Source organism: Lemur catta, chromosome 9 (genome assembly GCF_020740605.2).
Source record: "Lemur catta isolate mLemCat1 chromosome 9, mLemCat1.pri, whole genome shotgun sequence".
NCBI classification, from domain to species: Eukaryota; Metazoa; Chordata; class Mammalia; order Primates; family Lemuridae; genus Lemur; species Lemur catta.
This window is the reverse complement of record NC_059136.1, coordinates 65,882,521-65,909,955: the sequence shown is the minus strand read 5'-3', so window position 1 is coordinate 65,909,955 and position 27,435 is coordinate 65,882,521. Positions and strand designations below refer to the sequence as shown.

The 27,435-nt window shown below is 37.6% G+C and overlaps 1 long non-coding RNA gene and 1 other non-coding gene across 2 annotated transcripts; one reads left to right on the top strand and one right to left on the bottom strand.

The window, feature by feature from the left end:
• The first annotated feature begins 482 nt into the window (after nucleotides 1-482).
• On the top strand, nucleotides 483-26,686 carry LOC123644803. The gene is made up of 4 exons (XR_006737283.1): nucleotides 483-1,807; nucleotides 16,048-16,168; nucleotides 17,950-17,992; nucleotides 26,487-26,686. It is a non-coding gene; the product is annotated as an uncharacterized LOC123644803 (long non-coding RNA).
• LOC123645479 lies at nucleotides 9,591-9,658 on the bottom strand. Its single transcript, XR_006737595.1, has one exon. It is a non-coding gene; the product is annotated as a small nucleolar RNA SNORD77 (small nucleolar RNA).
• Nucleotides 26,687-27,435: the final 749 nt, after the last annotated feature.

The following is a 27,435-nucleotide window of genomic DNA, read 5'->3' as shown; positions in this document are numbered from 1 at the left end:
TGAATTTTTGTTTAAGTGTCAAGATGTTAACTATGATTGTATTTTTTTTTAATTTTTTTTATTTTTTTGAGACAAACTCTACCTCTGTTGCCCTGAGTAGAGTGTTGTGGAGTCAGCCTAGCTCACAGCAACCTCAAACTCCTGGGCTCAAGCCATCCTCCTGCTTCAGCCTCCTGAGTAGCTGGGACTACAGGCACAAGCCACAGCACCTGGCTAATTTTTCTATTTTCAGTAGAGACAGGGTCTCGCTCTTGCTCAGGCTGGTCTCAAACTCCTGAGCTCAAGTGATCCTCCCCCCTTGGCCTCCCAGAGTGCTAAAATTACAGGTGTGAGCCACTGTGCCTGGCCTTACTATGATTTTAGAATTCCACATGATGGTTACGAATTTATTAGACAGGGGCTTAGAATGTATTTGTGTAACATTTGTAGACACATAGCATTTTAATGAATTATCTTTTTTGCCATTAAATTCTATTTACTACAGCTTATCTCAGTAGTGTTGTTTTTTGGTAATATAATGTTTCATAAATCTTGGAAAGGTTAACATGAAATCCATTGTTGTTCCATTAAATAAAAGCAGCCAGAAAGCACCTTATTTTAAATGCTTTTCAGGTAGTGGAAAAATAGTATCAGTTTAGTGTTGGTATTGCTGTTTTTTCACTCTCAATAAGATTTTTGTTGATCTGAAACCATTTTGCCTCTTTCATACTTTTTCAGCAAGCTTTAATATGAGTATTTTCAAATAAAATATATAAGTGGAGACATACTAAATTAGTGCTATTGCTTTCTAGGTGTTCACAAAAAGAAAAAAGTCAAATGGGACTTAGAATAAAGTTGTATTGTGTTTTTAAGACTTATAATATTCACTTATAAAAACAATCGTATTTTCAGACAAATAGAAAAATGTTCCCCTGGTGAAATAAAGTTTGCTAATGTATGATATATGTTAATAGTTAAATAAAATGAGAAATAAGGACAAGAGTAGACAAATACTAAAACAAAACTTCATTGTACAAATAGTCTCAGAAATAACCTTGGAAAACATACCTCCCTGATTGTAAATATTACAGCTGAGTTTACACAAAGATGTTGCCTGTGAAAGTCAGTGGGAGTCATGCATTCATGCATTTCTGCTTATAACAAGGGTTCTTAATGATTGCTAAAGCCTCACATGAGGGTCTGTGTGATTTCTTGTCTTAATTATTTTAACCAGGAGTTCCTGTTTCCACGTCCAACTTTTCTACCGATTTAATTTTTTTAAACACCAATTTCTAAAAATGAAGGGATGATCAATATTTCAGTTGTAAATTATCAGGTACCATATTTGCTTTTGCAAAGCTGATTTGCAATTATTGCTTGAGCATTTACATATTAGTATAACACCAGATAACCTCTTGTCATGTTTTGGTAATGCCTATGTAGACATTTTATCTGGGAGAGAGCTATGTGTGTCAGGGATCAACCCACTGGTAAATTGTGCTGATTTGAAACCATCTGGTTTTCAACTAATGGTTTATCTAAATGACTTTTGGGGGCTGTTAAAGAACAAAATAATTTGAAATCGTTAATAAAAATAATCCATGTTACTTTGCACAAATGGAGAAAGTATGTTATAAAGAATAAACTCAAGCAGTTTTAGCACATCAGATTTGATGAAGGAAATCTGCTTTTGCTGCCTGAGTAACTTGCTTTCCTTAGCCCATTTATCTGCAGACGCTGCTGAAGAACCTCTGCCTGCAAGATCAGCCCCTTTTATGCCTTGAGACAATGTGAATCAAGCTGGCATTTTTTCCCAAGGAGTTGTTAAGTAAGCAAACAGATATGCTTGTCAGAAGATGGGAGAGAAATCCAGCCTGGAGATGCAACCTTAGAAGGCACCAGTATTTTAATGGTTGAAAAAACCATGGCAGTGGATAAGATTAGGAGTAGAGCAATTTTTATTAGCTGTCTTAATCTTAGGCCCTTTTTAAATAAACAAAACACATTTCTCCCACTGCATTGTCATTGAGAATCTCAGCTCAACATCCATATAGTTCCAGCTTTAGTTTTTGTGGTCTATATTATAAAACCAATATTTTTGGCTTCATTTTCAAATGACTATAAAATTTTAATATGCATTTTCAGACTATACATGTAAAACCCCTAATGAATAAGAAGAGCAGCCAGCTGAGCATGGGAACTCTGCAAAGGAAATAGCTGTGACTGACCCACCTACCTCACAGGGCTGCTAGGAGCAGCAGATGGAATCATCATAGGTAGAGATCTTTGAGACTCAGTATACAAAAGCCAGAATTTACATGGTACTCTTAGTAGAAACCAATAATATTCTATTTTTAAACATGTGTGCAATGGGAAATCTTTATGTTAACACTTGCTTTTGGAAACTCTGGCGTGGTATATTACAAAGATTAGTAGTTCTATTTATTGCACAATTTCAACCACATGGCTGCAATGTGACTCACGGTAGCTATATTTTATTACCAGCATTCAAATCATCTTCCTCTTAATGTTTAATGGTCTCTAATTACAAACCTAGCAAGTCAAATAAAGCAGCTCATGAGCAGTGTGGGTAGTAATATGGGTATCCTTTGTTCAGTGTGGGGAGTCTTGGTTTCACTGTCAAGATTTTGTTGAAGTCCATGGACTGGTTGGTTTGTTAATACCTTATTGCTCTGTATACTATGCTGTTTACAGTGAATGTCAGGGCTCTTACTGACACCAATATAAGTAAAATACATTCTGCAAACAAAAATAGCATTTTTACTTTTAAATCAATAGTTTATGCTTATGTTGTTGAGAAATATGAGATTAGGGTACTATTTAATAGCGTTTTATCAAAATGTACTAAGGATATCTCTAAACTTGCCTTAACTTATCATCTCCTGATTCCTCTGAGAGGTATGTTCTCACAAAGCAAATGATTCAAGGGAGAAAATAACCAAGCAACACCAGCAAAACACTTTATTAGCTGGGAATCTGGCTTCAAGCCACAGTACAAAGCTCTAGTAAACCTGGCTGAGTACATGAAAGGCTTCTTTTTCTTGAGCTTATTAGGCCTGAATAGCCTCAGGCTGAAGCAGGCTCTTAGGATGCTCTCTCTTCATTTTTTTTTTTTTTTATTTCCCTAAGACTCCAATGGGCACTAATGGAAATGGAGAGAAAGACAAACAAGAGGACCCTGTTAGCTCCCTGAGTATTGCTGAAGTGGCCTAGGCCCTGCTCCAAAAGTAGGGAGAGGGAGAAGGAAGAGAGGACAGCCCCTCCATCCCTGCACTCCCTCCCTGTCCTGCTGTCAGCCAGCCAAGTGGAAGCAAGAGAGAAGAGAGCTTGTGGTGACTTCTCTCTTGACACAAGGGGAACCTCTCACCCTAGAAAACACAGCTTAATCAATATCCTGTGATCTTACCAGGGCAGTCGACCCTCCTTTCTAAACTGGCAGAAAGGGCGTGAATTTAGATTGGAGTTCTACACCTAACAAGCAACAAAAATATTGCAAGTATTTGAGTACATTTCCTAAAGAAAGCAACATATTGCAGTCTTCATGTTTTCTGTTAGATAGATCTCTAATATAATAAAAAGAAGCTTTGTTCGGACCCCCAAGGTCCTAAAAAATAAATCAGCCATCTTTTGATTCCTTGGGGACCAGTGAAAAAGTCTGAGGCGCACACACATTCTTTACAATAAGTCTCTGGCACCATACCAGAGCCCTAGTGAGCAAGGCTGAGTCATGGAGTTCTACAAGGATTTCTTTTGTACTGTTGGCTTAAAGCCTAGATGAAAAGAAAGCAAAGAGGCCTATTTGGTTCTTCTGTCCTAGGCCTATATACCTTTGCTTTCAGAGGCTTGCTACTTCAGTAGTAAGAAGGGGGAAAGTCAAATTTAAGAAAAAGAGCACCCAGGGTAGGAGGGTAAGAGATCAGTGCTTTTTACACGTAGAACTGATTAAGTTCTAAGTTAATCAAGTTCAGGGCCACTTGGCATTGATGTGTGTGTGTGGGGAGGGGGGCGGTGTTGGAGGTATGGGGAGCATTTTAATACAAAAACCATGTGAAAGGACACACTCTACATAAGACAAGGAACAACCAGTCCCCACGGAGCCCTAAAGGTGTCAAAGTCAGAGCTGTTTACTTATCTGCAAATCTCTTGAAAACCTTCAGCCAGTGGTTGACTGGCTTACCTTCTTCGTACATCTTCCCTTACCTGTCTGCGTTTCCCCTCTTGAGATACTCATGTTACTTGATTCTTCAACAGCCATCTCTTTCCTAGACTGGAAGCTCCTCAAGGGCCAAGACATGTCTGTCTTGTTCTCTAGCACTTACTAGGCACTGAATAGATTTTTTTTACCATTGAATGGCATTTAATCATGACCTTGACTATAACCTTAATTCAGAACACTATTGGGGAGAATATTTGGGGGAGAGAGGTTTAACCTAAAGCATAGAGTGCTTAACCAACATTAACTCTAGAATTATTAGTATTTAAATAACTGATGATGTTAAGAAAATGAAGTCTCAAGCATATATATTTATACTCACTCACATATATGTGGAAAGACACACATTATATACATCTATATATTTTTTTAATTGCTAGTCATTCAGACTAGTTTTCATGTCTCTCTAGCCCCGTGGACATCCTCCTTTCATGCACTCCCTTGTAATTTCATCATAAAAATCTGTATTTCAGCTGGACTGTAAACCACAGGAGTGCAGAAGACAGTGTCTGATGTGTTCACTGCTGGATTCCAGACTAGCATATATTAGGTGTTCAATAAGTATTCAGTGAATGAATGAATGAAACACTCAGTAATCCCATTTTGTGGGTACTGATCATTAAGCATAAAGTCACTTTGCTCGTTTGATCACTCCATGTGTTTAGTCAAAGACCATTAGAGGTCTAATGTGTGTGCTACCTATTTGTAGTTACTGTAGCCATTCATGATCAGTTTTAGATTTGTGTTTTAGCAATTCTTATATTTCATTAGAAAGACAAGGGAAAAAGAAATATTATATTACTATACCTGAAATAAGTTTTAGAAGGCATCTGAAACTCGACTCCAAAACACATACCTCTAATCTTTTGACGTTATAAAATGGTCCAAACATCTCTATATAATGAATGTCTATAAATCTGGACAGTATAATATAGTTCTTACTGCATCAAAATTTATAAATACATTTACATATAACTAAAATTTTAAACTATAGGCCCAATTCATTTTTATATTTACATGTGGCCCCAAGCAACTCTTGGTTCACAATGGTTATTTCTCTTCTAGATAATCCCCCCAGTTCCACTTATGTGAGAACCTTACAAAAAGCTCTTTTTAGTATTTAATCTAAACATAGATAACAAATGAGTCTTCATTTTTTGAAATACTGAATTTCCAGCAGATTGTACCTTATGTTTAATCAAAAAAAAATACATAGGACTTTTTTTATATATTTCTTTAAAGTGGAAAATGAAGAGAGCAGAAGATCGTGGTAAAATTTTACCTATAACCTGTGTGCTTTTTTTAAAAAAACAAATTATCATTTTTATTTTATATATCTTTTAATTAACACTGTCAAATTAATAAGGCCCTCAGAAGTCAAAGCAATCCAGAAAGATGTTTCTTCTGAGAAAAATTTGTCAATTTAAATACAGTATTAATATTTAGCCCAGGAAAACTCAGCTTTGTGCAACAAATAAACATTTGCACATAATTGATTTCCATAATTGGAACATCTGTGTACAGAAAGAATGGCAAGTAGAAGAAGGCAAAAGAGAAAATATAAACCAAAAAATGGTAAATTTCACAGAGGAGCAGAGAACCAGAAAGTGAAAACCTGAGATACGAATAAAGTACTCTTGCTACACCATGTTAGCCACTTGGGCTGTAAGATTCAGCATGTGACACAAGTTCCCAAGCCTCTAATTACATGATTAGGTACATTAGTCTTAATCTTGACCTTGAAAGCTCTATGAGCTTTCGTTCATTATTTATTCATGGAGCTCAGACTGTTCTACTCCAGAGATACAGAGATGACTATTTGCCTTGAGGTAATTAGAGGACACAGACAAGTAATTGGGGGATGCTAATATATTTTAATATGTACCGTAATACTGGAAATGCTATTTTTTATGGCAAAACATGCTAGGAAAAGGGTCCAAAAACTCTTTCTCAGAATGTTCTGTCAGATGGATGTTAAAATGGCATTTCAGAGCCATTTTTTAAAAACTGGTGTTAGTTGCACTTATAACAAAATATGCATTCTATAACAATAATACTTACTATTTTATATTTTCCCATATAATAAAATAAATATTGTTTAGTCATATTTTATTTCAATTCAGGGTAAAACTTCTTCCTTTTTCCAGAGTTCATAAGGGATCAGCTTATTTCACAGTTGACATCTCAGAGCACATGCAAAAGAAGAATAGAAAGTAATGAATTTGACAAATAATTTTTTGCTTTGGAATATACTAAAGTAGTAGCTTTCTGAAGTTGTCCCAACTTTTTCTGGGTCTGGGGTGCAGTATATGTACAGGCACGTGTCACTTAAAATGACTGGGATGTGTTCTGAGAAATGCACCTTTAGGTGATTTCGTTGTGCAAATGATCATAGAGTGCACATACACAGACCTACTACACACCTACATTATAGGGTACAGCCTATTGTTCTGACCACTGTCTTATGTGCTGTCTATGTCAAAATGTGGTTATGTGACACGTGACTGTATTTGGTTCTGTGGGTTATTGTTACTGAACGCAGTTTTGGCCGCCCACCACCTGAGAACCAAACACAGGAAGTGAGTGTTGGTGAAGGAAAGATGGTTTATTTAAGTGCCGGCAGCCTGACGAGATGGCAGACTATGGTCTCAAAGACCATCTCGTTTTTCTCTGCTTACTGAGCAACTTATAAAAGGAAAGGTGAAAGGTATATGTAGCAGCAAGCAAGATTTGTGCAAATCTTCATGACTTCGATGGTTATCAGTAAACAATAGTTCATTCTGGTGGATCTTGCTGTCGGCCATCTGCGGATGGCCTGTTCTGGACTCTTGATCTGTTTTTTTCCCTCAAGGTGTTTTCTAATCTTGTGTCCAGTAGCTGTGTAGGCAAGCAGCAGGTTAATTTTAAACTTTTAAGACAGAACAAGCCACAAGCATGCTGGAAGCAAAATGACTTCCCTTTAGCTAGCCTAGCGATATAGTCTGAGTGACTGTTGGGATGCACTTACAGGATGGAGCAGGGTTGCTGGAAGTTTGGTGCTACAGTTTAGAACTGTAGCACTAAACACCATCATGGCCCCTTTGTTTATGTGGGTGATCCTGGTGAGGGTCTTTTTTTATCTAAAATAAGGCAAAATTCTGGAGGCTTCAAAGGTATCATTCCACTATCTAAATTAGTATTTCTACTGAGCAAGGATTCTAATGCACAGGCTACTCCAAGTAGTTGTATGTAGAGGATACCATTTGGTAAGTTACAGGCAGGCAATACCCAGGGATCGCTAGAGAGACAGGAGCAAAATAATGAAGGACGTTTTATATCCTATGAAGGAACTTAAACTTTATTGTGGAGATAAATTATTCTCTGTCCTGATGATATTTCACAATCTAGTAGAGATTTAGACAGGGGTCCTGAGCCTAATTTATTTAATCAATTATATGTCAGGATTAACTACTCTAAAACAAAAATCACAGTTTGGGCACACGTCCTCTCCTTCCTCCGGAGAAGGCCATGGCATCTGCCGACGGCGAGCTGAGAGGTGATTCTATCAGAACTCTAAGAAGAATCTTGTGTAAAAGATTCTCAGTGGACATTGTGGGCAAAAGATGAGTAAATAAATCCATATTTGTGTGAAATTTTTTTCCCCAGGAGTCCTCAGCAACATAGGAGCAGAGAAGGCAAATTCTCCAAATGTTGGGATTTTGCTGCAAAGGTGCAGCTAGAGGTACCAGAGACAAAAGGTGTTGACAAGAGTGATTACTTTATGATCTTTTAAATTGATATGTGGGGTTTAAATTATATTTTAGAGCAATCACTCTGCCAGTGGTATGAAAAATCTTCACCCTGCCAGTGTAGAGAGACTATAGGTGCTATTGCTTTGGCCCCTTAACCAGACATGGATACCAAGCTAGAGACTATTTCCCAGTCCCCTTGCACGATGTGACCATAGAACCTAGTATCCATGGAAAATGATCAGAGGTAATGAGTGCATCTTCCATCTCACTTGTTTTAAAGGAAGTCGCTTTCTCTCTTTCTTCTTTCTGTGGACTAGACCTTAGATATGGCTGCAAGCTATTTTGACTATGTAGAGGAAGACTGAGTCCCAGGGATTGTAGAGCAGCAATATGGAAGGAATCTGAGTTGTTGAATGTACTTGTAGAGAAGAGTTGGCTCACTATGCTAGCCTGCACTGTTACATGACAGAGAAACAGTCGTCTCATTTAAGCCATTGTGTATCTGGGGCTCTTTCTTAAAGAAGATTAGCCTTTACCCTAAAAGCCAGGATTAGGTTGGTTTGGCTTTAAATAATCAATATTAAAAGATGCAGAGAGGTAGATAGAATTTGACATACTAAAGTCTTTAGCTACAAACTAGCCTTATGAGGTATAGATACTATTAATTTAAAAGAAATTAATGGCATGATTTCAATACAAATAACATGACAACCATGGGTATATTATTAACATATCCCAAGAAGGTGATACAGGCAGTTCTGTGCTTGTTCTTGTGTCTACAAGGAAGGTGGTTTCAGGAAAAATAGGTGTGCTCCCATTCTGTCTACTTGAACCAATTAGTTTTCAGTTACATCAAGAAATTGAGAAAATTCTTCAGGGCTTCTAGGTAGGGAGGACAGCAAGCATAAAGGTCCTAAGCTAGAGATGAACTCGGCATGTTTGAGAGTCAAGAAGAGCAGTGTACCTAGCAGATAGTAGGTAAAGAAGAGTTGTAGGAAATAAATTTAGAGAAATTGCAAGGGGTCAGATGAGACACATCCTTTAAAATCAGGATAAGGCATGATAGGAATCCATTGGAAAACTTCAAGCAGCTGAATGGCATGAATAGGCCTGCCTTTTAAAAATACCACTCTACAGAAAATGAATGCAAGGGAAGAAGCACGGAATCTGGTTAGGAGGTGCTGCAGCAGCCCAGGCAAGAGAAGATAATGACTTGGACAAAGGTTCAGACCTTTGGAGCCATTCTGGAGTTTTCAACACAACAAACTCCCTTTATCAGCAGCAAAGGAATAAATGTATTGGTTGAAACTGAAGAACACCATAATACATCAAAGATTTTCTTTCATCTGGCACTCTTTAGCCAGAACATTCCTTCACTCCCAAACTCAGATACTGTTCCTGGCTGCTCCCGTCTTGTCTTTGTTGTCCGAGGGGAATGTCTTGGCTCAGCCTAGTGAGCCTGAACAGGGGCCCCCAACCACAGCTGCTTGCTTATGGGAACGTGGTCTGCAAAATCATTGTCCACATTTCAGTTAATCAAATCAAATGCCAGCTAGAGCCTGTGGTTTGCTGCTTCCAAAGCAATTTGCTGCCAAGTTCAGTCAATGTTCTAAGTGATTTTATTTTTATTTTATTTTTTTGTTCCCTGATCCATCAGACAAATGATAAATCCCTCCATGATCCAATCTGCTGAACTATGCAACCATCATAGCATCTAAGCCGTTTTTCAAAGAGGCTTCTGCAGCTGCTTGGCCCTGGTGAGACTTCTAATGGTGCAGGCTACAGACAACTCACAGATGGGAGAGCCTTTGATATTAGTCAATCCAATGTGCCAAAAGAAGGAAAACAACAAAACTGGCCAGTGATAGGTGTCTTCTGACTAGTACAGAAATGAAGTACCAGGGACTGGGAGCAGATGAACATGATTTAAAAGAGCATCCTATAATGCTCAATCTGGCTTTCTCAATTTCAGGAATCTAAATCTCTCTTCTCCACTGACAGGCTTTAGCTGGAGCCGTTGTTTCTTTTTCCTCGATGAATTGGTCTCCTTCCTCTAATCTTTGCATCTGGTGCAAGTTGAACAGACTCCTTTGGACACAGGAGCCTTTTCTGCGGGATGGGTGCTCCAGCGGCACCAGATGGACCCAGGACCAAATTCCAGACCCTACACCTATAATTCCGAAATAGATACCACCCACCAGTAAGCAGCCTGCTTCAGTGTAACACAACAAATTCTTGAAGGAAGAAATGAGCAGTTATACATCCACTAGGGCACATTGAGAGGGCATAATCACACAAAACAAGAAGAGACATTTAGGAAAGATGCATAGTACTTCTTGCCTATGGAAACTGTCAGAGATTGGAATGCCAGGGAGGCTAGGAGTTCTCCTCCATGAATAATAAAGGGTAGGCAGAAGACAGGTAGTTACCTCCTGAGTTTTTTCCTTAAGTTTTGGGTCATCTATGTTAGATGGATTCTAAAAGTCTTACTCACCTGTACAATTTGGGTGATGGGCCAGGTTTTATTTTATCTGAATAACCGCTGTGTGATGGAAATAGGGGCTCCGTAGTGGCACGGTGGCCCTAGACAGAAAGTAAAGCGTAGGGGGAGGTAAGTCCTTTAAATTCAAGGACAAGCAAGAATGAAAAATCTGTTTGCAACCTCAAAAAGATACCCATTTAAAGTGTATTTCAGCATTTGTCTTTTATATATGTTTGAATAAGAGCAACATTGTGGAGAGAATATCAATTAAAGTATACTTTGGTCTGAGGCAGAGCTGGCTCAAAGGACAGCTCACATGCCCTTCTCTGAGTTTGCTGTTATTAACACAGTTGAGTTGGGTAATTATTGCTTATTTTATTCAGAAGCTCTTCTTTTGCTTGACTCATCCTATTAACTTACTCAATTTTCTACTAGTTAAGTATCATTCAAATGGAACATGTTTATGCTAAATATTTTAAAATGAATAATGTAGTGTGTTAGGGTGGGTTTGGTAAAAGTAGAAAAAAATGAAAAGTTGAGGCTCAGCCTTTTGTGAGAATAGAAATAATCACAATTTTTTCTCTTCAGTTACTGATTTTGTTAAAAAGGAGTCTCAGTCCAGTTAAAATCAATTTTAGAAAAACTCTGAATATTTAGCCATAGTAACTTCAACAATAGTGTTTATACTTTCAGGGGAATATCTTATTATAGGATTTCATAATTCAAATATGTAGCTAAATGTATAAAGCAGAAGTAATTGCTCTCAAGTTTTAAGAAGTGCTTCTCTGAAAGATGTCTAGCCAGTGTTATCTAAGAACTTATACTTCTACGTTCTTCCAGAATGTGCTCATGCTGCTAATTCTGGCTGCATGCCAAGCCTCCAGTCACACTTCATATCTTTTATGTAATGTTTCCTGATTTTCCCCCACTATTATTTCAGGCTCCTTTGTTCTTTTTTATGTCATCTCTTATGCTGCACACTTGGTGAAGAACATTCTAGAATCTTCTAACCATTTAGAAAAAATAGCCTTGTGGCCGTGAATATAAAACCAATAAACAACTCCCAGCACCACCCGATAATTTCAGATGTTTTGTGATGATAAAAGATGAAAACTTTATAGACTCTCACTTTGTTTTTTTTTTTTCCTTTTTTTTTTTTTTTTTTTATTTCAGCTCTTCACGGGGGTACAAAAGCTCAGGTTAGACTCTCACTTTGTGCTCAGAATCTACTCTCCAGCCTGACACCTTTAGTCACATAAGTCTATGGTAAAAACACCTTTCTGAAATAAAAAGTCTTAAGACTTGAGGGCTTCAAGGTTAAGTTACCCTGGAAAAGTTATCATTTGCTTGCTTTCATGGAGGATACAATTGAAATTTTACAAATTACGTTCTTGAAGAAAAACTGCTTTTTGAAATTTTCATATAGACTGTACTGTCCTTGAAAAAAAAAAGCTTGGTTTTGGGTAAAGGAGTTTACATATTCTTATTTAAGCACTTTCATCCCAGAAATGAAGAAAGAGAACTGAAGCTTGGAAGGGAGATTATGAAGGTGTACTGAGGGTAATATTTTGAAATATCATTTAATGTAGTTTTCCTTTTCATGATATCTTTACTCTGAAGCCTTCTTGCCATTAAAAGTAGACAGATTATCCAGTTTATTACGCCAAAGAAAGGAGACAAAGAGACATAGAGAAACAAGGAACCAATTGGCTTTATAAATGAATTTTGAAATAACTCAGTATAAACAGTAGTTTTAAAGGTCTGATTTTCAATTGCCAGACTAACTCACTTGCATTTTAGAAATTCCAAAAGTTTCTTTTTAATATTAGTGATTTAGAATGAAGGATTCTCTCTCTCTCTCTCTTTCTCTTTCTTTAAGGAAAGTAGATTGACTATAAAATGTTGTTAATGAAAGTAATTGACTGTAAGATTAACTGTAAGTTTACAACTGTGCAGAATTGAAAGCTTTTGAATGAAATTCAGTTATAGACCAAAAAAAGGGAACATTTGTGCACAACAATGCAAGTGACTAAATTTTGACCTGCACAGGTCAAAATAATAAAGGAAAAAACAGCATGGAGCAGTATAGCCTCCTCCTCCACTTGGGGCCAGCTCTAGTTTAATGGAGGACAGGGGTCCCTAAGCTAACAAACAACAAAATAAATGGGACAAAAAGCAAAGGTAATTCTGGTACTAAATGACATGGCATAGACACCTCCCTCCCCGTTTCTCACCCTCCTGTCCAGTCATCCTACTAGAACAGGAACTTTAGAAGCGGGAAGAGAGACTGAGGTCCTGATGTCAAAGGAATTGGAGCTGTTAAGTCAACACATTTGGATGTAAAAAAAAATGGAAAATGAGGAAATGTTTATTGTTTCTTTTTAAACTTAAATTCACTAAAAGACTTTTAACACAAAAAATAGAACTGGGACAGAGCAGGACCCCTCTTAGGGGCCTGCCAGCACCCCAAGCATGGATATAAAGGAAAATCTCGAATCCCTTCAGGGGAAGTTCTGGGCACCTGGCTGGCCTTGAAAAGTGAATGGGCAACCTGATAAGAACATTGTACCTCCAAGAGAGTGAGCCAGAGTCATGAGACTTTTTGATTCTTTATGGAAACTAAAAGATGGCGTCTTAACATATGCTCTTGAGTTGTTTCTCAGAAACCCCCACCAGATGGAAAATGCAGACAAGGGGAAACTGAGGAATTGAACTCTGCCCACCATTCTTTGCTCTAAATTTCCCACTGAAGGGCCTGGAGGGTGTCACATCCATCTTAACGTTCCTTTCCACAAATCCAAGAATCTCTGAATCCACTTATGACCTAAAGGCCCCCCATTTCAGAATACTCCACTTTTGGGGACCAGGCCAATATATAACTTCCACGTATTGATTTATAATTTTGCCTACCTGAAATGTATCCCTGCCTTGAAAAACCCTGGTTTGTTAAGCCATCTGGGAGTTCAGGTCTTAAGCATTAGCTGCCCGTAGTCCTGGCAAGAGGCCATGCTCTAAAAATGCCTCTTTCTCCCTCTGCAACTCTCGACTTCAGTGTCTGGCTTTGCCGTACCAGGGGAGTGGACCCCAGTTTGGTCTGGTAAAATAACTGCTCCACAGCAATATCATTTGATATTTCAACAAACATGTAAACAATATATCTTATTTTTCCATGATACCTAAATATGCATATACTTTTTCTTTTTGCATTTATTGAATATAAACTCTCTTATGTTTTGCTATTTTTACCCACCATTACATAGTTATGAATTCTCACTATTCCTACAGTTATTCTCTTATTTCAAAAGGGCACATAACAGTCTATAATGTTTATATGTCATAATTTATTAAGACCATTACCTAATGACATACATTTATGTTCTTTTTCTTTTCGGGGAAAGAGAGGGAGATCAGTGTAGAGCTAGTGTATATAACCTTTTGCTTCTATTTAATTATTTCCCTTAAGTTTATTTTACTTTGAACTTGAACTGACTGGGGTTGCAGGTGGTTGGCTTGCTTCCATGCCCCACATTCAGTTGACTATGAAAGAATAGTTGGCTTTTAAAGTGAAAACAAAACTCTAAGTATCAATTTGAACAACAACAAAATTCTCTTTAGCTAAAAATTAAACAAAAACAGAGTTTGAGAATGGGGCTGCACTAATGTATTTTTTTGTTGCTGTTTTTAAACAAACTTTTAAACTGAAAATACTTTTAGGTTCACAGAAAAGTTTTGAAGGTAGTAGAGAGAGGTCCCATATATTCCACACCCAGTGTTCCCTATTGTTAACATCCTATGTTAATGTGGTAGTCATGACTAATGTACCAATAAAAATACATTATTATTAACTAAAGGTAACTAAACTTTATTCAGTTTTCCTTCCTTTTAGAGTATTTGTTTTAACCATTGTGACAACTTCCTTAGTACAATAGGTATTCTAATTGTATGAAATATTGAGTTTTTAAAAAATTAGTTTATATTGGTATAAATGGACTTTCTGAATTAGCCTAGAAGACTTATGGGGAAAAGAGTTACCAAAAATCCTTTCTAACTTACTACATAGATATGTCTAGGCAGGGATCTTGCAGATAAAAAGGAAAAGAGGAAAGGCCAGCATTTTCTTTCTCTAATTCTTCACTCTCATCCTTCTTTTCCCACTGGTTCCAAGGTAGGGACAGGGAGGAGCAATGGTAGCCTTGTTTAGAGGGTATGGTAAAGTCCATAAATATATCATAAATGAGTGAACAAATAAGAAAGAATGAACCATTTCCCAAGTGGTGAATTCTTGAGTGGGGCATGTCCTGCATGGGTCAAGCTTAAGAACTACATAGTTTAGCTGGGTACGGTGGCTCACACCTGTAATCCTAGCACTCTGGGAGGCCGAGGTGGGTGGATCATTTGAGCTCAGGAGTTCGAGACCACCCTGAGCAAGACCGAGACCCCGTCTCTACTAAAAAAAAAATAGAAAGAAATTAGCTGGACAACTAAACATTTATAGAAAAAATTAGCTGGGCATGGTGGTGCATGCCTGTAGTCCCAGCTACTCAGGAGGCTGAGCCAGGAGGATTGCCTGAGCCCAGGAGTTTGAGGTTGCTGTGAGCTAGGCTGATGCCACTGCACTCTAGCCTGGGCAACAGAGTGAGACTCTATCTCAAAAAAAAAAAAAAAAAAAAAAGAACTACATAGTTTATCTTCATCTTTACCTTAGCGAGGTTATTCAGGATAAACTTCCTGAAGAAATACAAGTACATTTTTGTGCGATTTTGAGTTTTGAATAAGAATAGAGATTAACTTAAAAGATATAAAAGAGGAAATGATTCTCCATAGAAAGAATAAGAAAAAAGTCACTGAGTAAAATAAACACGCCTTTGATTAAATTAAAAGCAGCATTTTTGAACAAGCTAAGTGCGGTGCTTTTAATTTAATCAGATGAGAATGGAAAGAGACTGAGTGACTGTTGTCTGGATTGGTTACTTGAGAGAGATGCTAAAAGCAATAAAGAATCATTTAAATTCAGTGAGAGGACATGACAAAGTCATTGTTGAATCTTTTCATTATTTGGCCGCAGCCTTTTGCACTGATCACGATGTAAAAACCAAAAGCAGGAAGGAGGGAACAGAAGAGGCTTCATTAAACTTCACAGCCGGGATGGGATGAATGATTGATCATAGACACAATAAGGAAGGAAGCATTTGAAAAGCTATGCCAGGGAGAGAAGACATCCTCCTCATTTGAAAGCTATTTTGAATCTGAAAAGAATAATAACATAATTATTTATTTCTCTTCCTGACTTCTATTCTCCTTTTTATTTTACTTTTCTTTCTTTTCATTATTTGTCAGAATTAGATGTTAATTCTTTTTTTCCCAAGCCAAACTGTATCCAGCTTTATTAAAGATACTTTTCAGAAATAATCATCGTATTTCAGGCACGACATGGGCAGACAATTATTAACAGTATGCAATAACTTTCAAACTCCCTTCTTCAATGGATTACCCAAATTACAAAGCCACGATAAAACCCAATGAAGTCTTCATTTCATGCTCTGCACAGGAAAAGTTTAGAGTGAGGATTGACATTTAGCATGTTGTTTAACAACTTTTCATGAGCCAATGCTGACTTTCAGGAAATGAAATGTAAATGGCAGAATTTATCTGAAGATCCACAAGCCAGAAACGGAACCACCGTTCTTTTGAGGGATGCCACCTCAGTGGCGTCACTGGCAAGTCCAGAGTGTTGACATACAGGTAACCAGTTATTGGGAGTCAAGTCCCAACGGGTGTCTGGGTTTAAGGGAATTAAGTTTATGCTAAAGGCAGAGAGGGAGAAAAGGACATAAGAACGAATTTTAGTTTTCCCACACCACAAGGGATTTGTGCCAAGGTCACTATGTGGTACCTCAGGGAATCCCTCCTCCTGAAAGCCAAGAGGAAGTCTCTCGAAACTACAGGAGAAAGGTGCTTTCCCCAAGTGAATCCAGCTTCAGAGACATTCTGTTAGTGACATACTCTCTTTCCTCAAAAAACAATGACGTGTTCTGTGTGCTAACAACATAGCTTAAAAAAAAAAAGTAAAACAAAATTCTGCATTTTTATAAAACTTGATTAAAAAATAGTACTTTGAACTGAACAGTCACCAGAGTACGCAGTTATCAAAAATCCACCCACTTTCCTTTGGCAACTCCAGCGCCTTCAGCTTTCTGTGCCTGGTCTGCTGTGGCAGCTCCATTTCTGCAGGGCTGTTCCCTTCCTTGCCGGCATCAGCGTTTCCCGTTTCCCTTTTGGGCACCTTCTCACCCTTCTGGGCAGGGGCCTTTTCAGGCTTGGGCTCTGGCTTTGGAGGAGCAGCTTTAGCAGACAACCTTGCAGATCTTCTCTGTGGTTCGTCCTTCACCTTGGCTTTTCCTCCTTTAGCATCTCCTTCAGCCTTTCTCTCGGGCATAGTGGCCATGGCAGCAGGATGCAGGCGCTGGATGCAGGGATGCAGGGCACAGGCTTTGGTCGGTCTGGGGGTCATTTGCACCTCTTCTTCTTCATACTGCTCCAGAACTAGATATTCATTCTTTCTGAATAAGTATGAGGCCCGAGAAATCTTAAATGTAAATATTAAATCTCAAGTTTTTATATCATCTAGTGATCAGTAACACAGAAAGTCCCAAATCATGCTTTTTTAACTTTAAAATTGCATTCAGTGAATTGGAGTACACAAGGGCAGGCAATTCTTTTAAATTTCATTTTGCTAAGGTTAATAGTGGAGTAGATTGACAGTCTCACAGAACATGAGACAGACAATCAAGAGATAGTCTGGGGAGGAGTTTCAGAATTTGGGGTTTTCAGGGGAAGACCAAAGGGAGATTTGAAACTTTCTTAGAAAACTAAACTTAAGAATTGAAAGACTGACAATAATATAAATGTAAAATATTTTTTAAAAATTAGAATCCTATCCCACTAATAGTTACTTTCCAAATACATATTTGACTGGATTAAGTTCAAAAGATGTAAAATGACAAAGTTTAAAATTACATAGTATTAGGCTATAATTGTGAAGTCATTCATTGTAGCAAGTATGGAGGTAGCAATGACTAAAGACATTAGCAGTAAATACTCAGAAAAAAATCAAGGTAACCTAAGGCTAAATTTCTGATAACAGGTTACCAGTTACTCCTGAGGGACTTTTACATGTATACCAGTCCTGTAACTTTTGAAATTTTGACCAATGACCATGTATTATTTAGAAAGAAATTAAAACCAATAAAATTACAAACACTGAACTGTTTGCTAGATAATATGTCCTTAAATTAAGTTGTCTTTATTTGAGCTATGTAAATATTGAATGATTCTATTCAGGGAATTGGTTGGAGACAATAAAATAGTCCAAGATTTTTTTATTAGAGGCTCAAGTGTTCTTTGCACTAAAGAAAAATTAAATTGAAAATTTAGACGGAAGAACGGCAAGCTCGCTCTCCCTTTGAGCAATACAATTCTCAAGTTCTCATAATGCTCTTTCTCACTGAGCTCTTGTCTTGCAGGCTGCCTCTCTCACACAGAAATACAACTCTGAAGTTGTCACTGGTAAGTGCCAACAGAGGGGACGGGGCAATCACACAGCAAATAGCAAAACTTCTTAAGAATCCTCTCTGAATGTCTTTCTTTTTTTCCAAGATTCCACTCTCCATGGAAGCTCTCATATATCTCTCTTCTGACTTGCAGAAGAATCCTCACAGCTGTGCCAGTAAAATTCCTGCCACTCTCTTCCCCTACTTTCATGTACAAAATTCCAAATGTGCTTGCATAGCACAGTTAGCTAACCAGAAACAAAACAAAACAGCACCCACTCAGATCCACAGCCACCTATTATCCCTCTAAGAATGTCACTGAGGAGTCTCAATTTATCCCACCATATAACATATAAAAAGTAAACTAGCTGAAAGTAAGGTTTTGATGTCCCCCTCTCCAATGAAAGGGGCAAGGAGAAGCATTCCTTTTCTTTATCCTAGCTCCATGCTGTAACTGTTATTTCTTTCCTCATAGATATTCATTTCACTCTTCTGGTTTACCCTTCGTGGATGTACACAAGGTCACATACCAGTCTATCTGCAACATTTTTTTTATATGGGAAAATATTAAGCCACCAGCTGACTAATTTACCCAAGAAGCATTTTTAATAGATGCAGTGGAAAAATGACCTTCATTTATAGGTTAGAGTTCTCAGAACTAGATTAAGAGTCAATGTGTTCACATGCCAGGCTTTTTGTTATTATTTTAAATGTTTATTCAGCTGATGGTAAGAAGATACTTCTGTAACAGATGTTAACAGAATTGAAGAGCTGCTTTGGAGAAAGCTATGGTGTACAGGGTTTTTGGAAATAAGAGGAAAGAAAGCCATCTAGTTTCATGGTGGGGCCAGTTGAGCTGATATCCCAAATATAAATATTGTGTGTAGCCCATAAGCCCAGGAATGGAGTGTGTGTGTGTAAGGATTCAAGTGCTTCCACCATTTTCCTTTCTGCTATTACTGCCCAGCATTTACATCCTTGGGTGATAAACACCAGAGGCATAGCAAAAGCAACATCAAATCATATCAAATGCAAGATAGAGTTCAGCTATGATTAGTGAGTGTGTTAAGATGTGAAGTTGTCTTTTTTTTTTACTTCTATGAAGACAAATAAATTGATGAAATAATATAATGTATTTTACTTAAAAGTTATAATTCATACACAACAGAAAACTATTCCTTTTACTTAGCACCAGTATACCTGGAAAAATGTTTTCTCACCCTGATGGTTTAGAGTTTGGTTCTCTGATGAAACCCAACTCCCATGAGACTGTAAGTGCAACGAGGACAAGAATTCAATTGCCACGTTTACCATGTGTGGTCCCTGGCACGTAACAGGCAACATAATAAATGTTTGTTGAATAAATAATGATGCAGAGGTGTATTGTAGATCTAATTCTTCCTGATCTAAAGGAGCTCGTAACGACATGAGGATGATGATGCGACAGCTATGATTTACTGAATTCCTTCTTTGTGCTGAGACTGCACTATAGGTTTACATATATTATTTCACATTTCACTCAATCCTAGGGCATATTATTGTTATCAACATTTTACAGATGACAAAACTGAGTTACATTGTTCAAACTAAACCCCATTTAGATCAGTCTGATATCAAGGCCTAATCTTTTACTGCACTTCTTTGGACAAACACATTATATATATACATTATGAACACAGAAACAAGTTAAGAACAATGGATTGAAGGTAATATGTACTCTTGGCTCTTAAGGAACCAATTAAAGATAAAAAAAAAATTGGATATATTGCAAGGCCAAAGATAATTGGTACAGAAAACCAGTGCTACAATTTTAAACGAGAAGAAATTGCCATATCCTGAGGATCTCAGAAAATGCTTCATGGGGGGAGGAAGCTTGGACTGGACATTGAAACATGAATAGAATTTGAATAGGGAGAAAATGAGGGGGAGGATGCAAACCAAGCTGAGAAGCAGGAACACACAATGGGTGTTTAGAGAGCAATGATGAGACTAAAGTGGCTGAGACCCACTTAGGGGACAGCACTCATTTAGGGAAGTGTTTGCAGATACCATTGCTCAAATGCCCAGACAAGAAGTTTAAAATTTCTTGACATGACAACCAAAAGTTTTTGAGATAGTATCACATTGAAAACAATTATTTTATTTGCCACTTAAAAATATACTATCTATGTTAATATTTTAGTTATCTTCCTCCCAGTCTTATTTCCATAAATATATCGTGTAAATTGGAATCATTTTCTATAAGTAGTTTGAAATAGAATACATCAAAGTTAAAAACTGAGCCTATCTCCCAGAGGCAAGAAGTGTCTCTTCTTGCACCAAGGTGCCAAGGCCCGATGCTGATGCTGGCGTTGGACAAGTGCATGAATAAACTATGCTTGTGGCTGGCACTTGTGTGCGTCTGTGAATGCTCTCCAATGGTGGTTTCTGTGTGTTCCCAGAATTGAGGCATTTCGCATGGGCTGCGGCAGGGAAGAGATGGGGCTGGTCAGGGAGCTCAGAGCCTCTGCCCTTCTTCAATTACTGCAACAACTCCTCTCAGTGTTTACTAAACTGAAGTTATACCTACATTTTTGCTTAAAAAATAAATTGTGCTTAATGCTTTCAGCTGTCATTTGCCTTCCTTAAAACTTTATGACTTTTTGACATCTTGAATTTTCAAAATATTACAGAGCCAAATCTGGCTTTTCCTTTGTGATTTGTTTTGTAATTATTTTTGAAGAAAATACTTTCATCATCCAGGAGAAAAGCTGCTTATAACTTTCCTCTGTTTTATGTGGTTTCTTCTTTTTTATCTTCTAATTTTAACTCTTTAATCTCTCTAGAAAAGTAATGGAATATGATGTGAACACTTAGTTACTTTATAAACAACCATTTTACCAATTCCATTTGTTGAATAATTCATTTCATTCCTATTAATGTGAGCAACTTGTAGACAAAGGCTTTTTTGTACAACACCAGTTATGTTTTATTAACCTCTTTGTCATTGTTTATTTTGTTCTTGAAATATCTACAGTACCTGGGCCTAAGCCAGACTCATAGAAAATAACTAGCTGCTCCAATTTTTTTAAAATGAGTTTAAGAATCATTTTTAATTTTCCCGACCCTCACCTTCACTCTTAAATGCACACATCCCCAAAATTGTGTTTAAAATGATGAATAGTTTTGGCAATTTCATATAGGTTGCATCCTTCTGAGAAAAGTCTAGAGTAGTGTTTCTCAAAGGGTTTTCCTTGCACCACTTGATCCGAATTACTAAATCAGCTCCTCTGGACCCAGGAGTCTACATTTCAAGCAAGTTTTCCATGGTTGAGAGCCACTGGTGTGGAGGCCCAGGTAGATGTTAAGAGAATGCCACACAGTCTAGGCATGAAGCATAGGATCTAAATCAAGGGGGTTTTTATGACATAAAAATGGATAGGTATAATCTACTTCAAGGCAACAGTTGATAGCATTTGTTTTAAGCATTTGTTTCTATTGAGTTTTGGTGGGGGGAATTGGTAAAACATATGCCACTAATAAAAATAGCGAATTGAGAAAAGATGTTTCCTTCTGGGGCCGGGGGGGGGGTGGGGGTGGGGGGGAGGCGATTAATTCATTTGGACATAATGTCAAAATTTCCAATCTTAAACGTCTAAAAAGTAGATGGATGTGTGTAATTTGGCTCAGGTGAGAGAAGGCTGTGAGTAAAAAGTGAACAGAGGTTAAAGCATGGACTGTGGAGGTGACAATGCATCCAGCTTTGTACTTACAGGGTATGGCAACATGAGTAACCTTGAGCAGATAACCAAATTCCCTAAGCCTCACTTTTGTTACGTGCATGGAAATGGGACGTGGATGCAATGACTGTCTGCAGAGAGAAGATGATCATGAAGCTCCCAGACCGGATTGCTTCTCCAATGGGGAGTGGCTAAGAAAGGGAAGCAGAGGACAAAGGACTGAGTCCTGAGGAGTGGCCACATCTAAAGGATGGTTGGAAGAAGAGGAAGTAGCACAAGAGTTGGAGAAAGAACAATTAGGGGGCAAAAAAAGGTCTAGCTCTCTAGTCTCAAATCTCTCTAATTTCCATTTGGTTTTCGTTAGCAGCAGCTCTCTTTCTTTAAATGCAATCCATGGGCAGAGTCCCGAGATACTCTGGCTGAAGTGGGCTTGGGGGCAGGAGCCCTGGGCATGTGTCTCTTCCTGTGACCTCTCCAAGCAGAGCCGACAGACATCTCCCTGCAAGCTTAGGCTCAAACTCCAGAATGTAGGATATTTGTAGCCCAGAGGACCATGCTCCCTCTGACTTTGGATAGCAAGCTGAAACGTAGCATACCTAAAAGTCCAAAGGAAACCTGACTTTTGGTCTGTAAAAACAACACCTGAGTGCTGAGTACTGAAGGTGGGGGCGGCTTGAAGAAGGTAGGTTTTGAAGTCACGGCTTTGTCTCTGTGTGAAGGTGTTGCCATCACCAACACCTACTTTACTGTAACCTCCAGCAGCCAAGAAGAGAGTTCATCTTAGTACATTTATGTCTTTCTTGTTATAAACCATTGTGGATATTTGCACTCTTTAAAATATTTATTATTCTTAGTCCAATAGACAGTGGATAATAAAGGCCTTGGAGAAAAACACAAGGCGAACAGGTGATTATAGAGAAACAGGCAGGAGGTCTGTGGGAATTTATTTTTTATGACCTATTATATCTTTTTCCTCTTATCTACTGCTTTGCAAATAAATTCAAAATTTGTCTAACGTGTATTTTAAGTATGTCAACATAATTTCTGTATCTTGTAAGCGTTATCTTTGTTCCTTACCTTCTGTGTGGCTTCTAGTATTCTAAATTCCACTTAATAAATACTTTGTCGTCTGTTGCGAAAGCTAACAATGCAGCCAATTAATTTCCCTTTTAAGACTGATTCTGGCTCTTATATTCTGGTCTTCTGGGGACTGAAATTAGACCACAAATTACTGTAATGAAGAACACAAAATTCTGCTAGGCAATAGCAACTTCCTGTAATTTTCTGAGATTTAGGGATCACGTTACAGAGCTGATACAGAAGTTCAAAGCTTTTCCTGGAAAAATGGATCGACTTAGAACTTGTAACACTTGGGGAGTGATTTGTCTATATCACTCAGTTGTGGTTCTGAAATTTTTGTGTGAATAGCAACCACTCGGGCTACTAACTGAAACACAAATTCCCCGGTTCCACCCTCTGGTATTTTGATTTTGGTAGGTATGGGTTGGGACCAGGACTTTGCTTCTTAAAGAACCACTCCAGGAGACTGTGACAGAGGATGTCTGTAGGTCACACTTTGAGAAATGCTGAGAGTGCAGAGTAGGTTCACATCAAGGAAATCTTTTGAGGGAGGAACTTGATAGGTTTCTCTGCAGTGGATAAATCCTGGAGAATTTCTACTTTACCGGACACCCCTGTGTTTACCAGGTGCAAAGCTGTACCACGCCAGGCAGTGAGCATTAAACCTCAGGGTGAGGAAGTAAATACTCAGAAATATCATGGTCCTACCTTAGCTATTCAGGCATCCCTGGTTTTTATGTTTTGGCCATTCCAGAGGCTCCTCAGAGGGTATCTTAATTAACTTTCAGAACATGTACTTGGTCATCCTTGAGTTCTGTAAGCATTAAAAAAAAAAAAAAATGAATAATACACTCTGCAAATCCACCCGTTCAGCAATTACCTTGATATCCATATTTCATATTTTAATTATATAAATTTCTTTTCAGTATCTATTCTTCCCTCAATGTATCAGCACATATTAGAATTTCCATTCTAAAGACTCTGAAGAAAACATAATCAAGTTGTTTGAATTTGAAGCAGTTTTCTGAATTGTAAGAGTTGCCCTTGTAATACACACACAAATATAGACTTTCTGGAAAATTTCTTTCAAAGAAAATCTTATAAAGAGAATATTATTGTTCCATTGGTCTCAGTAATAAGCAGGTAAGAGGGGAGGTTTACCTCCTCTTCCGTTGATCTTCAATTGTTAGTGGCTCTAACTACTAGTTAAGGCAGTGAACTATTGACACCAGAGGAGTGTCAGAGGTGCAGACTTGAGATCTGGCTTCAGCATTTGTCAACCATAAGACCTTAGTAATTTGTTTACCACTTTCTGATCTCTGTTTCCTAATCTATCTATCTACCCACCTATCTATGTTATCCCATCGTCATTCATTTGTTTAGTCATTCAATACACTTTCTTTTACACCCACTATGTGCCATAATCAATACGTTCTAATTTATACCTACTATGTGCCATCTCTGTGTCCTGAGGATACACTGATGGCACTTGGGAAGGGTGGTGATGGCGGTGAAGGTGGAGAGAAGTAGATAGAATCACTGTGTGTTCTAAGCTTCAAAAGAGATTAAGGCATGTAAACATTATTTCAAGATATAAAGGGCTATAAAAATGTAAATTATTACTATTTTATTTCTCATTCCCTATCCCTGTCTGCCCATGTAATTCAAGTGCCCTGAGGCATTTATTTGAAGAGTCTTCTAAATATAAATCTTCATTGAATACTTCATTGAACACTATACATTTAAAGATAAGAAATAACCTACTCATCTACTAAGAGGGAATTGACTAAATACATTATGGTACTTCTATGTACAGGAATAAGTAATAGTAATAATTACAATATGTAACCTTACTGAGCACTTACTCCATGTCAGGGGTGACTCTAAATGCTTTGTTTACACGTTAAATTGTTTCATTATCATAACACCCCTATTAAGAACAATCATCATCCCTATTTTACAGACAAGGAAACTGAAGAACAGAGAGGTTAAGTAATTTGTTTAAGGTTTCAGAGCTCATAAGTGATGGAATTGGGATTTGCATCCAGGCAATTTGGTCCTTAGTCTCCACATTTAACATTAGTCTTTTTCACAGTTAGAATGAGTAAAGCAACTCCATTATGTGGGGAAAAGGAACATTTTCCAAGACATACTGTAAAGTGCAGAACAGCTACCATTTCCTAAAAGGAAGAAGGAAGAAAGGAAGGAAGGAAAGAACAAAAGAAAAGAAAATTCAAACAGAAAATGTGCATGCATGTACATAGAATATCTCTGGAAGGGTACACAAGGAAATGATAACTGTGGTTGCTGTTTTGGGAGGGGCTCTGTATAGCTAGAGAACAAAGGTAGAACAGTTAGTCTTCACTATAAAACTCCCCTGTGTTTTTTTATTTTTGTGCCTCATGCATACATTACCATTTAAAAAGTAAATAGATTTTTTAAAAAAGTAAAGCCCTCATAACAAATCTTTGTAAGGCGAATAACAATTTTGTAATGTATATCTCATCTCCCAGTTGATGTACTCTACAATCAGAGATTTCTATTTGGGGGTGTCTAGAGACCTTTACTTCAGGATAATGACTTCTGGGTGATTTCTCTATATGGTCCTCTGGGGCCCAAATCAGTGTGCAACTATGGAGCAAGCGACATTCAGAAGGATTGGCCTCAGTCAGCCTGCTCATTGACAGGCCTTTCCTCCGGCAGCCCAACCCAAGGTAGCCCAGAAGGTCCTGTGTCTGAGGCCTCTCAGTCCAGGCCAGCACATTGAGGTTTAAAGCCTAGAAGCTCAAAGAAGGGATTACCCCGTGACAGACACATAGAAATTATCTAATAAATATATTTTAATGATAAGCCAAAAAGAGCAAAAAGGGAAAAAAAGAAAAATCTAGCTGTACAAATGTATGTGCTCCATATTTATACAATTGTGAGATTGATTTTTCACCTATGCCTGGCACACTGGTTCTAAGTTCATTCTTAAACAAGTTCCCAGAACAGCTCTTGGAGCAAGAGCCATTAGCTTCAAAGTCATCCATGATATAAAAAGTTCTATTTCAGTTCTTTCTCCTCAGGGGTGGGTAGGTGGATGTGGGTATGGGAAAAGGACATTAACTTTACCATCATAACTTGTACCATTTTATACAGTCCATAAAAATCTCTGAAGATGATAAAAGGAAAACATGATGTTCTACTTAGAAGTTTAATTTTAAAAAGGTACTTGGAGGGCTGTAAAGGTAAACAAAGAAACTTTCCAGATTGTGGTTTCACGGTCAGTTTGGTTAGCCGGCAAGACAGGGCTCTGAGCTTTTCAACTCATCAGAGGATGATAAATACAGGCTATGTCCAGATTGGAGTCATGCATTTCAAGATGTTGGGGCCCAAATTAAGTTCCCTGATGAGATGGCAACTTAAGAGATCAGAAACACATTCTTCTTTTAAAGACACCAAGACTGTATCATAAATTGTATTATTTTTTTCTTAATTTTTCTCTTTTCTCCCTAAAAGAAGAGTATAATCCTGAGCATTGCTATGCAACTTCCAGCAGCACCTTCCCTATGGGAGGAATATACGTCCCCTTCCATTTATATCGGGCTTGGCCACATGACTTGGGTTGGTCAATGGAATAGGAGTGAAGAAACGTATGGGATGTCTGAGCAGAAGTTTTTAGAGCTATCAGATAGTTTCACCATCTCTCTCTTTTCCGTCTACCCTTAGGGTGGCATCTACCAAAGAAAAACTACTCCTTCAGCCTGGATTCTGGAATAAAGAAGTTCTGGACTTTTTTCTCTTCCTTTGTAAAGCAGGAAGAAAAATATCCACTTCAGAAAGTTGTTATAACAATTAAAAGAGGTGACGTTTATAAAATATTAAGCTTACAGTGCACACTGAGAAAATTCAATCCATTTACTCAATTTGATAACATTCCTGAACTCTGAAGAGGAATTTGTTTTTTGTTTCCCTATGAGGAAGTAATCTATATTCCTTTTCATATCACTTCCTTCCAAACCATGCATTTGTTCCTGATATAATCCTTTATAGTATCATACAATGTATGAATAGAGAAGAAAAGTCATATTCATTAAATAAAATTTCGTTTCTAATTTAGGTCCTAACATTGTAATGCAAATGAACATTGCATTACACCAAATGAGTAACCAGATCAGTTTGTATTTTTGCAGTATTTTTAAAGGTTAATTTTTAATGTTGCTTTGCTTTCATGAATCCTGGAAATGGAAAGTGTATCTCATCTTGAATCCTGCAGCATAAGCACAATCCAAGCACACCATTGTTTTTGTTATTTTAACTTTGATCATTTTTTGTTACATAAGTACTGTGCGTTCACTATAGAAGAATTAGAATGCAGACTCAAAAAGAAAGAAAGAAAACTCCACAAATCTACATATTGGAGATAACCACTAATTGCATTTTAATGTTGCAAAGCAACATTAAAAATTAAACCTTTAAAAATAATGCAAAAACGCAAACTGATTTGGTTAATTATTTGGTGTAATGCAGTGCTCATTTGCATTACAATGTTAGGATCTAAATTCTTTGAGACATTTTTCTATCTACATTTATACATAAATTATATAATCACCCTTTAGTCATTCTAAAATAAATGATAACCATCTCCCTCAGTCAGATATATAATATAATATTTGGG